Here is a 13,865-nt window from a genome sequence, read left to right as displayed (position 1 = left end):
AGAAGTCTGATGTTTCGCATATTTTAAAGGAACGTGAAATAAATTAACATTTCGAAATTCTTGGCAGTCTTCAAGAACTTGAATAAATGGATCAACAAGAAATCATGTCTGTATTATTATTTCATGGTACAGACAAAATGTACATTCTTTCATTGTGATACATGTTAATTGAGAAACAACATATATTTGGTAAATAATTTTATGGGAAAAAAATGACATCCACATGAAGCAACAATAAAATTTTTTGATGTGAAAGACTACATTGTTTTCATAATTTTGTCGCTTTCTTTTTTTCATTTAAAGAAAGAAATTGTAAACATATTAAGGTGTGTTTATATTTACTATATATGTATTGATTACTTGTTTTAATTAGTCTTATAAAATGGATTAAAATATAACTTTTAGTATATTATTACATGTTATATAAGAAGTATGTAAAAATCTTTAAAAAACTGGAACAAATAGAGAGATTAATTAGACTTATGACTCAGAAGTTTTATTCATTGCAGCAAAATTATATACAACTAATTTCTCTATGTCACATAAACATTTATTTCCGTAACAAATATTTATTTATATAGAGATCCGATATTATTAAGATCAGTTTCTGACTGAAATCTAATTCCGAATTCTACGTCATTGTTCTTCAGATGACGTAGCCTTCACTCGCAGAGAGCCCTCACCGTTCAAGAATATCTAAGCAAATTATAGTAGCTGTCTTATCTGAGTTAACAAAGAAACCCATCTTTTTCCCATCTGCATTCTGGAGATTTACAAAATACAGGAAATGTGTATCTGAAAGTATATTTCCCTCCGTCCGGTCGTAATGGTTTCGCAACAATCCATTTTCTACTTTGTTCCAGATGGCTGAATCGATTTTTTTCATTTAAAATTTTTAAAACAAACTACGTTGTCGTGTCCACCTCAAACCGGAAACCCTCAGAGGGTTGTCTCCGAGGAAATTGTGTAGGATCTGATCCGTAGAATAAACGTCAACAATTTAAGTTGCAAGTAATTTAGCATGGGTACTATTTGGACCCGCCCACATATTACCAACGGTGACAGACTGCTCCTAAGCGGGTGGCCAAATGACGATCATTATTATGTAAAGATATCGGGGTATTCGTTATAGGCGTCTTGGCTGGGCAACTGCTATTGTTTCAACAGTCCCGCTTCGTTGCAATGACCAATAACTTTCAGCAATAGCCTGTTGTCTGTCTGTCTATGTTCCTCCTCGATTACTCCCCCACCCCCCCACCATGATTTCATTTTGGTTACAGACAGCGGAACAGACGACTTCGCTCTTGTTGACAGTCCGTGACGAACTAAGTCATCACTATAGCGACATATGCGCTTATACCTATGGGACTAATTCGTAGTTTTATTTTATTTTATTTTATTTTTTCTCGTGTAATATAATTCGCGTGCTATAAAATCGTGACCAGTTTTATAAAATAATCCAAGCAGGATTATATATTTTGGAAATTTTGGCTCACTAGCATTTACACACACACACACACAGAACTATTACACAGTTGCTGTGAATGCAACAGAAAGAAAAATATGGGGATTTAGGGAAATGACATTAGATCCTAAACATCTAAATATTAATTCAAGTATTAACTTGTCTGAAAATACATCCTCCTACCTAACCTTTATTAACCAAACTCTGTCACTGAATGTTTAAACACATACAGCGTTCTGAACAATTAGAAATATTTTTTTTAAAAATAACATCACGCTTTTGTCACCTTTGTTAGTCCTTACTGTTTTGTCTACTAGTTTGTTTATTTACACCTGAAGAAATCCTGTGCAGTTGGGATGAAACCTCGTGTTATTAAGTAAATAATGTTATCAATTTATTCCGGTGTTCTGCCTTATAAACTTTAATCAAATACAGGGTAGGCTAAAAGTCACGAAAGGGGTCTGAAGTTTTAATAACTTTTTTAAATTAATTTTTTATTTATTTATTTATATTTCTTTTATTTATATCTTTATTTTACAATGGTACTGTAAATTTAAAACAAAAAATAAAGGAGTTATTAAATATTGAAACCCCTTCGTGACTTTTGGTCCACCCTGTATATGTATATAGTCCCATTCACCCATCCACGAAAGGTACACCTATAGGATAGGACATTCGTACAGTGGGTGGGCTAAGAATTTTTTTCTATTTATTATTCAATATTATTCAATAGGGGGGGGGGGGGGCAGTAGTCAATGAAATTCATCTCTCATCTATATATCTTGCACTACTAATTTTAACTTCATTATTATAATTCGGTTCATTTGATTTCATACCAAGGTAGAAAGGGACCTGAACAAACCCAGACTGCGAAAGACAGCATCTGGGCAGTTCGCAACCGTTTTAGGGCCAGGTATCCCAGGTTTGGCCTCCCCAGATTTTTATTTATTATTTTTTTTACTGGCTTTTTGTTCTATATTGGTTTTTGTGCCATTTTAATGTTCTTTTTATTTATTTTTAGACGCCCTGGGAGAGCATTTTGAGTCTCTGGAGGGGGGGGGTATTTTCCGGCGTGGCCGGTGAGGAGCCCTGTCGGTGGATGCTTTTCTCTGGAATATGAGCGGTTATGCTCACTGGTAGGGGTGCCCGTCGCTGAGTGGAACCAACGCTCAGTTGGACGGTCTTTCGGCTACTCGTGGGATGTGTGTGTGTGTGGGGGGGGGGGGTCCAGGGGTTCGTTTTAATTTTTAGATGTGGCTTTACTTAAAAATCCCACTGTAGCCCATGCATGTCGTATGAGGCGATTAAAATGGGTACCCAGGAGTACCCAGGGAGGGTAATAGATGGCAATGCTGTAGCTAATGAAGTTTTAACTGAGACTCGGCTATTGCTGTTACCCTCCTGCCATGATCAGAGATTTAATAGCTCAATAATAGTACCCCATTCATAGATTTTCTCAATCAGATGACGGGATAAACAGTCAAGGACTCAGTCCATCTACCCAAAAAAAAAAAAAGAGAGAGAGAGAGAATTACATGCAAACTGTAGCCGATAATGTAACGGATCTATTCAAACATAAAAGACCAAAAGCTATTTTAATTTTCTGTAGCAATGCATAATCTCTATGCCCATTCAGGGCGAGCAAACTGCTCATAAAATTTTCCCCTTACTGTATCCCTACCAGATAGCAGTGAATAAGAAAAGCATCTTGCTTCACCCCTAAAGCCATCAACGTGAGTAGCCAATGAGAATTACATCTAAAATTTAAAAAAAAATTAAAAATTAAAAAAAGTCAAAATTCAATTTGTAAAATTTTGTATATTTCAAATATCATCCACAGACAAAGTTACCGACACTGTCTGTAAAATTCACCTAAATGTGATGGGTCCGTAATCCATAACATAATTTAGATGTCTAAATTATGTTATTCAAAATTATTGTTGCTAGCAGGAGCATCCAATATTGGCTGAAATTACTACAGTACTTTACTTCGTAGCCTGGGACCAGTGCAGACTGCCATCATTTCTCGAAGTGTTCAATATCTGTAAATGTGTGTGTGTGTGTGTGTGGTCACCGATCGGTTTGACTGTTTTGAGGGATGAAAATCCCGATACCGTCTAACTTATCTTTAATCTGAAATACCTGACAAAGGTTCCTCGAGTCATAGACGGGATTCGAACCCAGGTTTCTCCGACCAGAGGGCTTCGTCTGTACTGACTGAGCTAAGGAAATGGTAATAAAATATTAAGAATAACATTTTCCTAACTCATTTTTGTGACTGTTTCATAATTTCAATGAAGTATTTATGTTTAGAAGTGGAATGGAAAATACTGGAAACCGTTTTCATCACATTTTATAAGAAATTAATGGAGTGAAAAGGTTAAATTTATGAAGCAGTTACAGATTAATATCTTTTTATTCGTTGTTTTCGTCGATATTTTATTATGTCAAAAATAAATAATAAAAGTACAAATTAACCTTTGGAAATTTCCTAGGAAAGGTACATTTCATTATATTTTTAGTAACTTGTGGCGAAATGAAACTACTCATACAAAAAGATTATCTTCGAGGGGATACATATGCAAATTTTTGCCGTTTGCTTATGCTCTAAGATATAGATAAAAATAAGAATGTAAGTTTTTGTCACGTTCAATTTAAATTGAATTTACGAACTTCTTTAACATAACATTAAAGATGAAGCTTATTAATTAAAATAAATTTGAATACATTTATTACTTTTATTCATATGTGGAAAATAACTATGCATAGCCGCTTCAAATCATATTAATGCAATTCTTGGATCATTAGATGTGGTTTGCTTTCACGAATTTGTCACAAATTTAAGCTACTTAATTTTCGAGTTGGATTTTCAAGTCTGTCAAAAACTTGTTTTAAAATATTCTTGTCTGTTTAAAAAAAAATCTCGATCTTTGGCATCTGGATTTAATTTACGCTAAATCAATACAATGGAAATAAAAACTTAATATTTAATTAATTTCTTAATCATAAAAATTCTTAATTTTCTGTTTACAAAGTTTCTAATCGACGTTCTTCGCTCTTATTCCCTACTTTTATTCAGCATTTCAGCAATCTCCCACCTCATGCCTTATATTCCAACTTATATATTTATAAGTTGGAATATATCTATGACTCGATATTGAACACTGTTCAGAACAGTATTTTCATGAACTGCTGTTGTCGTTTTTTTTTTTTTTTTTTTCCCCTAGAACTATGACAATGATCACAAATGACTGAGAGAAACTACAACTACCCAGGGTTTTACATTTTGATACTGTTGCGAATAATTCGCACTCATGGAAAAACCTTGCGTAGTTGTCGAAATTCATACAGATAACTAATTAAACAGTTCATAGCTCTATGTGTGTGTTCGGAACGAATATATTCGAAAGTATTGAATGATTTCAAATTTACCAATAATCCTGTATAAAGTGTATTGTACCCATACAAACACTTTTTGATACATTTTCAAACTGTGTGCTGCGATATACTATTGTTCAAGCTAGCAGTTACAGGAAGGTGGAGGAACTAACTACATTTTATTTATTGCTTTGTTTAATCATTGCAGATTTATATATATATATATATATATATTCTGAATTTATGCTTGTAAATTTGGTTAAATTAACAGTTTTAAATATAGTAGTTTAGATATATTTGTCTCATTGATGACTAAGTGAATAAAGTGAAAAAATAGTCCTTCAAAATAAAAATAAATAAATAAATAAAATCCAACAGACTGAAATAATGGTTTTATTGCAAAAACAATCAAAACAATTTAAAAATGACATAAAATTATTTTATTCCTTTATTATATTAGAAATATTTTATGTAAATAAATGTTTGTAATTTATATTCAACATTGTGCTGTATATTTTAATAACCCCCTACCCACCATTTATATACAGGGTGGCCATAATTAAAAAGGAGATGTTCAGAGCTTTGTAGCGAAAAATGTATTGGACGAAATTCAACCAAACATGGTGCAAGTACACTTCTGGAACTTCGGGTTTTGATTTACAGAAGATAAAAAACAGTACAAAAACCTACCACCAGGGGTCATTTGGCGCTTTAACTGCGTGGTTTGAGATTAATTAAACAGTAATTGGCTAGAAGAAACACAAGAAATCAACGTTCGTCTTTGTAGCTTACAAATGTGGTTCAATATGTGTCCTTCTAGATGTTCTAAGAACTGCATTCTTTGACTGACATTTTCTAGCTGAACGCAACAGACCTGCATTGATTCGCTCACGTACTGCGTTATTCTGTTTTTCAAGATTGCTAAATCAGGGACATATCCTTCATACACCGCGCGTTTCAGATGGCTCCACAACCAAAAGTCACAAGAGGTTGAAATCAGGCGAACGAGGTGACTATGCTGTGGGAAATGTACGACTAATCACTCTGTGTTCTGTGAAGTGTTTTCGTAACATTCGCTATACCGGCATTCCAATGTGAGCTGATGCTCCATCCGGCATGAATATGGTAGCGTCAAGGCATCTTCGCTGCTGCAGTTGCAGAATAGCAAAATTGCTCAGCATCTCTCGATACCTAACAGCAGAGACGGTACAAGTCACTGGTCCTGTCGGACGAAGATCTTCGAAAAAGTACGAACTGATAATAAACGATGCAGTGAAACCACACCACACCGTAACTTTCGGTGAGTGTAAAAGGGTCTGATGGAACACATGAGGGTGATTCGCAGCCCAAATGCGGCAACTGTATGAGTTGAGATTACTGTTCACATAAAAATATGCGCTGTCGCTCCACAAGATCTTCCACAGCCATTGGTCATCCACCTCCATTCGAGCTAAGAACGTCAGGGCAAACTGCAGTAAAGTTTCCGCTTCACCGTGAAGCAAAACTTGAGTACGGGTGATCTTGCAAGGGAAAAACCCTTAGCATTTGATGCAGGATTTTCCATACAGTTCAGTTATGGCATGTCCAGAGCACTGTTGGACCCTTATGTGTTATGCATTCCGTTTTCCACGACGGCACTTACAAATTCGTCAACTTGTTGAGGATAATCGGTTTACGTCCTCGTCCTGGCATCACTGCTAAAGATCCACTATTTTCAAATCGTACAATCATTTTTCAAAGATTTGTTATTGTCTTTGGAGCTTTTTTTTTCCTATCCTTCAAACGCCGGAATTCTCGAAGAGTGGCATTAGTGTTACCGCGATGTTGATAGTAAAGCTTGACTAGCAAAGTAGTAGCACTTCATTCTTACCAGAATGACCTCGAATCCATTTCGGTTTTCCTTATATCCAACAACTCGTCAGTAGAAACAGTGAGATTATGCAATGCGATTCTAGCGCCAACTGTCCGCTGGTGGAAGATTTTTGTCCTTTTTTTTATTATGCTGAAAATCAAAACCCCATGTTCCAGAGTGTATTTACACCAAGCTTGATTGAATTTCCAATACATTTTTCGCTACAGGTCTCTGAACACCTCCCTTTAATTATGGTCACCCTGTTTGAAATGTATATACAGTATATACAGTCATCCCTCGACTTACGTCCGTTCGAGTTACGCCCTTTCGAAGATACGTCCGTGATCCCATAATGGAATAAATAACATCTTCGACATGTAAAAGCTACTTCCATCATACATGCAGGACCTGAACCAAAAGCGCATACTTGTTAGCACTAGGAACATAACCGCTAAGACTTCAAAATGTTCAAGAAGAAAGCAGGACCCGATTACGACTACCAATTCGAAGCTTCTCCCGGTTGGTTCATGAGATTCAAGCAGCGTTTTGCACTGCATAATGTGAAAATGTATGGTGAATCTGCAAGTGCCGATGAGAAGGCTGTCGAGGAGTTTGTTGAGAAATTGGATAAAATTATTACGGAAGAAAATTATTTGTCACAGCAAACATTTAATATGGTTGAGACCTTGTTTTGGAAAAAAATAAAATAAATAAATGCCCGAGCAGATATTCATCTACAAAAAGCTTTAATCTATGCGTGGTTTTAAAGCTCTTAAAGACCGTATTAGGATTCTGTTATGGGGTAATGTGGTCGGATATAAATTGAAACCATTTGTGATTTGGCACAATGAGAATCCACGAGCCTTCAGAAACATTAGGAAGTATATACTCTTCCAGTTCATTAGCGGAAATATAAGAAGTAGTGGATGACTCAAAAATTGTTTGCGGATGCCTTAATCAACTGTTATGCGAGTGAAATGGAAAGCTATTGTGTGAAAGAAAATGTAGAATTTAAAATTTTATTAATTCTAGATAATGCTCCAGGTCATCCGTCTTATATCGATGATCTTCACCAAGTTTCAAAGTCATGTTTCTCCCTCCAAACACTACTTCATGGATCCAACCGATGGATCAGGGAGTTCTAGTAGTGTTTAAGATTTATTATCTACGGAGAAGTTTTCACAAGTCATTTCTGCTAATGAAGGAAACGGCCAGACTCTCATGGAATTCTGAAAAGCATTCAATATTTATCATACTATTAAAAATATTGCAGTAGTTTGGAACGAAGTGATCTTCTCAATCTATGAGTGACATATGGAAAAAGACATTAAAAAGGTTTGTGTACGATTTTGGAAGTTTTGAAAAAAAATGAAGACCTTTGTAAATTGAGTGAAGAAATAGTGGGCCTAGCAAACAACCTGAATCTCGAAGTGAATGATGACGACATAGTTCAATTCAGTGGAAGTGCCTCTGAAGAGTTAACCAACGAAGAATTGGTCGAACTGGAGGAACAATATGTTGCAGAAGAGGAAGAACGAGAAAATGAAGAGGAAAAAGAGAAACAAGGGGAGCTAGTTAAGCAATTCACAGTGAAGGGTCTTGCAGACATGTTCTCTACAGTTAGCGATGTTCTCAAAATGGTTGAACACATGGACTCCAATTTTGAACCTACTTAACAATAGAAACAAAAGTACATGATGCGTTTGCTTGCTATGAACAAATTTATGATGAAAAGACGAAAAGGAATAAGCAAAGCACATTGGACATTTTCATCAAAAAAACAAACAAACAAAGGTTACACCAGAAGAGCCGCAGTCTGTGCACACACACATAGAGAAAGTAATGAAGATGTGATTGTGGAGGGTAATTATTCTCCTGTTTTGGGTGATTATTCTCCTGTTTTATAGTGCCAGTAACACACAGTACAGTTTTATAATGAGGTTTAAAAATTAAAATAACAGTATACTTATTACTGTTAAGTCCATGACCCCCATAACTCTGTTGATTTAATGTATCGACTTACGTCCGAACCAATTTACGTCCCGCCTGATGGAACGGAACCCCGATGTAAGTCCAGGGATGACTGTATATATATATATATATATATATATATATATATATATATATAGAGAGAGAGAGAGAGAGAGAGAGAGAGATTTTTTTTTCACGAAACACTTATAACCATCTTTACAAAACGATTGATACGAACTGTATCTAACCAAGTGCAACGCATTCCCAGGCAGAATACACGTCTGGATATATACATACCATTCACATCATCATACTCGATTACAATAAACCAACCTTCAACATCAACAAATTGATTATCTAAAAAAAAGCTTGAAATATCATTGTAATTGTAACCATCAAAACAGTCAAAAACTGTAGACGTCGGTGACAATAAAATAGTCAGAAAAGACACCGAGTTTCTCAAAATTAGGATTTCTATCGCGTAAGTGGTCATTAGTTAATTCACGCTGCCAAGCGTTTCCAACACACTTAACGTGTCATTCTTTGAGATGAAACGAAGGAAAACACAATGAAAGACATAATCAGAAATATGGCAGCTAAACAGCGTCTTTCTTCACTTCCTCTAACCATTCTCCCCCCCCCCCCTCTCCCTCAGATGCGAACGCACTTATCTGTAGCTGAAATTTTCCGAAATTTCCTGACAAACATAAAAATAAAATAAATAAAAAAATTGCCATAAATTTAACTTAGAAACTCGATTGACCTTTGACCGGCGGCAGTCGTTATAGTATATTTCCTTGGTTGTTCGCTCTGTAATAGTGGAGTTCAACAATGAAGAGGTTGCGTGCTAGTTGTCGGTTCCACGTGACCCTCCCCGAACGCGTTAGGGGCTGCGTTAACAGTGAAGCGGAAGATGGCTAGGCTACTGTAAGCAGTTGGTGTCGTACGGTTGAGCAGCAAACCAACCATCAAGAAGGAAGAAATAAAGAAATAAAAAAAAAAGAGCGTCATGCCTTTGTCTTCATCCCTCCAAATAAACGGAATCTTCCTAAAAATTACCGGAAACACGGTGCACAGACACATCATTACACCTTGGTGTACAGAGATTTACTTTATTCGCTACCAAACCACGAAAGGTGGGTGGGGGGGGATGAAAAACTGTAGTCGTAGTTTATTTGTACACGAGCAAAATGCATTTGGTCGGTCGCCCATGACCAGAACAATCCTCGTAAGTCAAGAAAATTATTAGGTTTCAATTGGATTACGGGAATCTTTTGAGTTCACAGGACGGGTTGAAAATAAGAAAAATATACGAAACTGAGACTGTTTAAAGGCAAGATCGCATTCGTTAAAATAAGATATTGTGCTTGTGCATTGCAAGTTGACTGCATGGAAAAATGAAACCATTTTTATTGTGGCTTATCACTGACTTCGTAATATAAGTAAGGTTATTCCCGCTAGAGGGCGGTACTAGGAATTCTCTAGAATTAGCCACAGAAATCTTTATATAAAACTGAATATCCTCCAATATATCGAAAGAGTTAAATACTTAGTAAATAATTTTTTATTAATAATTTATTGATAAAAATAAATATTAATTGGAATATAATATAAAGTTTAAAATTTAAAATTAATTTATAAATATATTAAATCGGTTTACGACACCTTTCGTTTTTAATAATAACTTTTGAACTGTAGGAGCACGAAGAGTAATCTTTACTTTCATCCGGTAGGCTCAAGGCTTATCATCTACTTTTTTTTCTGTGTTTTCTTTTATTTGTTTTTTGCTTCTTTCGTCGGTCAGACATCTGAAGAGTTGGCTGACCGTCGAAAGCTGAAAGAACGGATGTAGTGAGAAAATGTCGGAGATCTGCTTGGCCACAGATCTATTAATATTAATATTAATAATGTTAATAGGTTACATGTGTGGCCAAGCAGGTCGACTGAGGCCTCTGTTACCTACTGCTATATTGCTCTACCTTTCTTTCACCCCTTTTGCTATCTGCTGACCCTCAGCACTCTTTTTACTCCATAGGCCGATGATGAAAGATATGAACTCCCATAATATTTTCAATGAACTTGCATAGAGATAGATAAATAAATATAAATTTTGCCATTTCCCAACAAATTGGGAAAGTAAGGTCGTTAGTTTTCATTTAGAAAAGATTTTTAAGAAAAATATTCCATGACGTATTCAACAGCACTGGTTCTATTTTTTACGAAAACTGCAAATTAATCTGAGATATCAGTTGTTGTTTTTTCAGTCAAATAATCTCAGCCATGGATTTTTGCTTTCAAGTATGTCTTAAGATCTAAAATTTTACTGAGGCATCTTTCGAAGCCATCCTGTAGGTTCGAGCTTGGATGGAGATGAATGCTGCTATTATTGTTATTATTATTATTAGCAGTAGTAGTATATAGGCACCTCCAGGAAGCGAGGGTATCATCAAGACATGGCTCTGGAAGGTGTAATTCTTTTGGAACTCATATCTCTCCATATAAACCTTCACTGAAAACGCACTCATAATGTCTGATTCAAGATTTTCTCTGCATCTATACTTAAAGCCCCTTACTACCTTGTATATTTCTATTACCTCCTCCCTTCCTAATTCTCACACTTAAAAGGTCACACTCCTTCAGTTTATCTTCAGATACAAAGTTCAACAAACAAAAAATGATTCTGGCTAGGCGTGTCTGGATCTTTTCAATTGTTTCCTCGTCTCGATGGATCCTAGTTGACCATATCTAAACACAGTAGAACAGATGTGTCCTTGTAAAGGGGGAGGAGAATAACTTCCTTAATCTTTACGTTAGCGTACTTTTCAACATTACAGTCGTCCGATGTGATGTTTTAACCAACTTAACAAAGTACTGTCTAAACTTTAACTCACTGTCCATGATTATTATTGCTAGGTCTCCAGCGTCAACAACCCTTTGCTGCAAATTCTCATTAACGTAATACTCAGTCTGATGTCCTCAACCTAAAATGCACTTAGCACATCACTCATGAACATTCGTCTATAGAATCAGTTTTTCAAGTCATTCCGCAAGGATTTTGTATCCGAAATATCCCTTATCACATGAACAAACTTTGCATTATCAGCATATAACTGAATATTTCCCTCCAGATTATCTCAATCATTTAATATAAAAGTTAAACATATAAAAACAAAAAAAGTTTGCACGTGAAGTATTTTCTCGACTAGTTTATTTGTATATATAAAGGTTACATTAAATAAAGGCATTTGTCTTCACATCAATTGCCTTATTATCTCACAATGCATAAATATTATGGCTTCTCATACTGTTTTGTTTTTTCTTTTTTTTTTTTTTTCAAACAGGAAATGTCCATAATTTCTGTTCGCACGTAAAATATTATGGTTTTTGATGTTGCAGATCATTTTATCCAACTTTTCCAGTTGTATCTTTCTTATAAACTAGTCGTGTGAAATTCCTTTGGGAGGTGTCTTTTAAGTTGCTTTTCGATTGTTCACAAAGTCACGATTTCTTAATTTTTTTTTCTTGAATATGTGGCTGTATTTCATGATATTTATTGACTTTCAGGTACACTACTTATTTTTTGACCCTCTTTCGAAGATTTTAAAGTTTAAAATCTCACAAAGCATAAATATTTTTCTTTCTTACTTTCTTTCTCTCTTTATGTTTCAAAATATAGTTCCTATTGAGATAGTTTTTTTTTTAGTTATCCCATATTAGAAGGAATGTTTCCCCTCCTAAGCTTTTTAATCGAACTACGATATTTCGCTCGAAGTCTTTAATTATTTCTATTTCCTCGAGATTTGTAGCATTAAATCCCCCCAAACAGTTCGAATAGATTTGTATTTAAGTTTACTGATATCTTACCCATACACGGTACTAACGTATTACACGTTGATTGACCAACCTCTATTGTATGGGCTCAACATAATAATAAATAAATAAAAATAAAATTTGTATAATTTACTTTGACGTGAATGATCTCTATATGGGTTTTTTCGGTGGCGGGTTAATTATGAGCTAGCCGGTTTCATGTGAGGCAGCATTTCTTTTTTTTTTTTTTTTTTATGTAACCTTGGATTTTTCATTCCCCAGTACAAACAAACACTAGAAAAACACTCGAAGTGAACAGAAACATAATATATTAGCCCCATAGTCTCTGGTGTTTGATCATATTTGCATGCAAATTCCAGCTCTAATTCTAATTGACGGAAACATTAATGAATATTTTTATCTACTTTTCATTTTTTCCTCAATTCTAAGAATCCCAAAATATGATTTCTGTAAATCAATTTCGAATGTTATTCTGCAGAAGTAATCAAATTCATTAATAATTTTACAATTTCTTACATGTATGCACGTCATTATCCCACCTTGAATCATTGTGGATTTATGACCGAGCAGATAAGGCTAATGAGGCTAGTGTATTGTGTCATGCGTTCAGATGAAGAAAAAAAACCTCACAAATATTCTTCTCGCCCTACATGGGATTCCAACTTGTCTTTCTAATCAAAGAGCATTGTGGATATCGAGTGAGCTACGTGACTCTCACACTGTCGACATATTTGGAAGGTCAAAAGTTTTTCATGGAGAATGATCACCACTCTTCGGAATTCTTCAAATTAATATGACCGAATATGTTTTTTTTTCTATTATTCATTTATAATTTCAAAAACTTTAATCTAAATACGAAATTTCAGACAGATTAGTTCATCGTTGTCTCCATAATAGCAATATGCTTTTACACCCTTGACCTACAACCTTGTAGAATTTTCTACAGCACACCGATATTTCTAGAATTGAATATTCAAAGAGAGAAGAGGGAAAATTCGAGAGTCTATGATCCTCTATATACTTTTTATCCGAACATAAGACTACGATTTTAAATATAACATTTATTCACAGAATTACCCTACGATGGTAAGATTTGTTACTAATTTTTTTTATCACATAGACCTTCTTAAATATCATTGCCATCCACCAACACTACGTAGACAAGAGACGTATGTAATATATCCAACATACAAAACTAGAGATATTGTTTACTACATATTTTAAAACCAATTGACCTCCACTATTCTATGAATATATAAAGATTTGTTTTGTGCGAACAATCTTAGCAAAAAAAAAAAAAATCTTTTCCAGGAATTTAGAAAACGTAAATTATATCCAAATGAAAGTAAGATGACCTCCCATGAAGCT

The sequence above is a fragment of the Typopeltis vanoorti genome, chromosome 8 (genome assembly GCF_054136105.1).
Source record: "Typopeltis vanoorti isolate ZY-2024b chromosome 8, IOZ_Tvanoo_1.0, whole genome shotgun sequence".
Classification (NCBI taxonomy): Eukaryota; Metazoa; Arthropoda; class Arachnida; order Uropygi; family Thelyphonidae; genus Typopeltis; species Typopeltis vanoorti.
Note: the sequence above shows the minus strand (reverse complement) of the source record.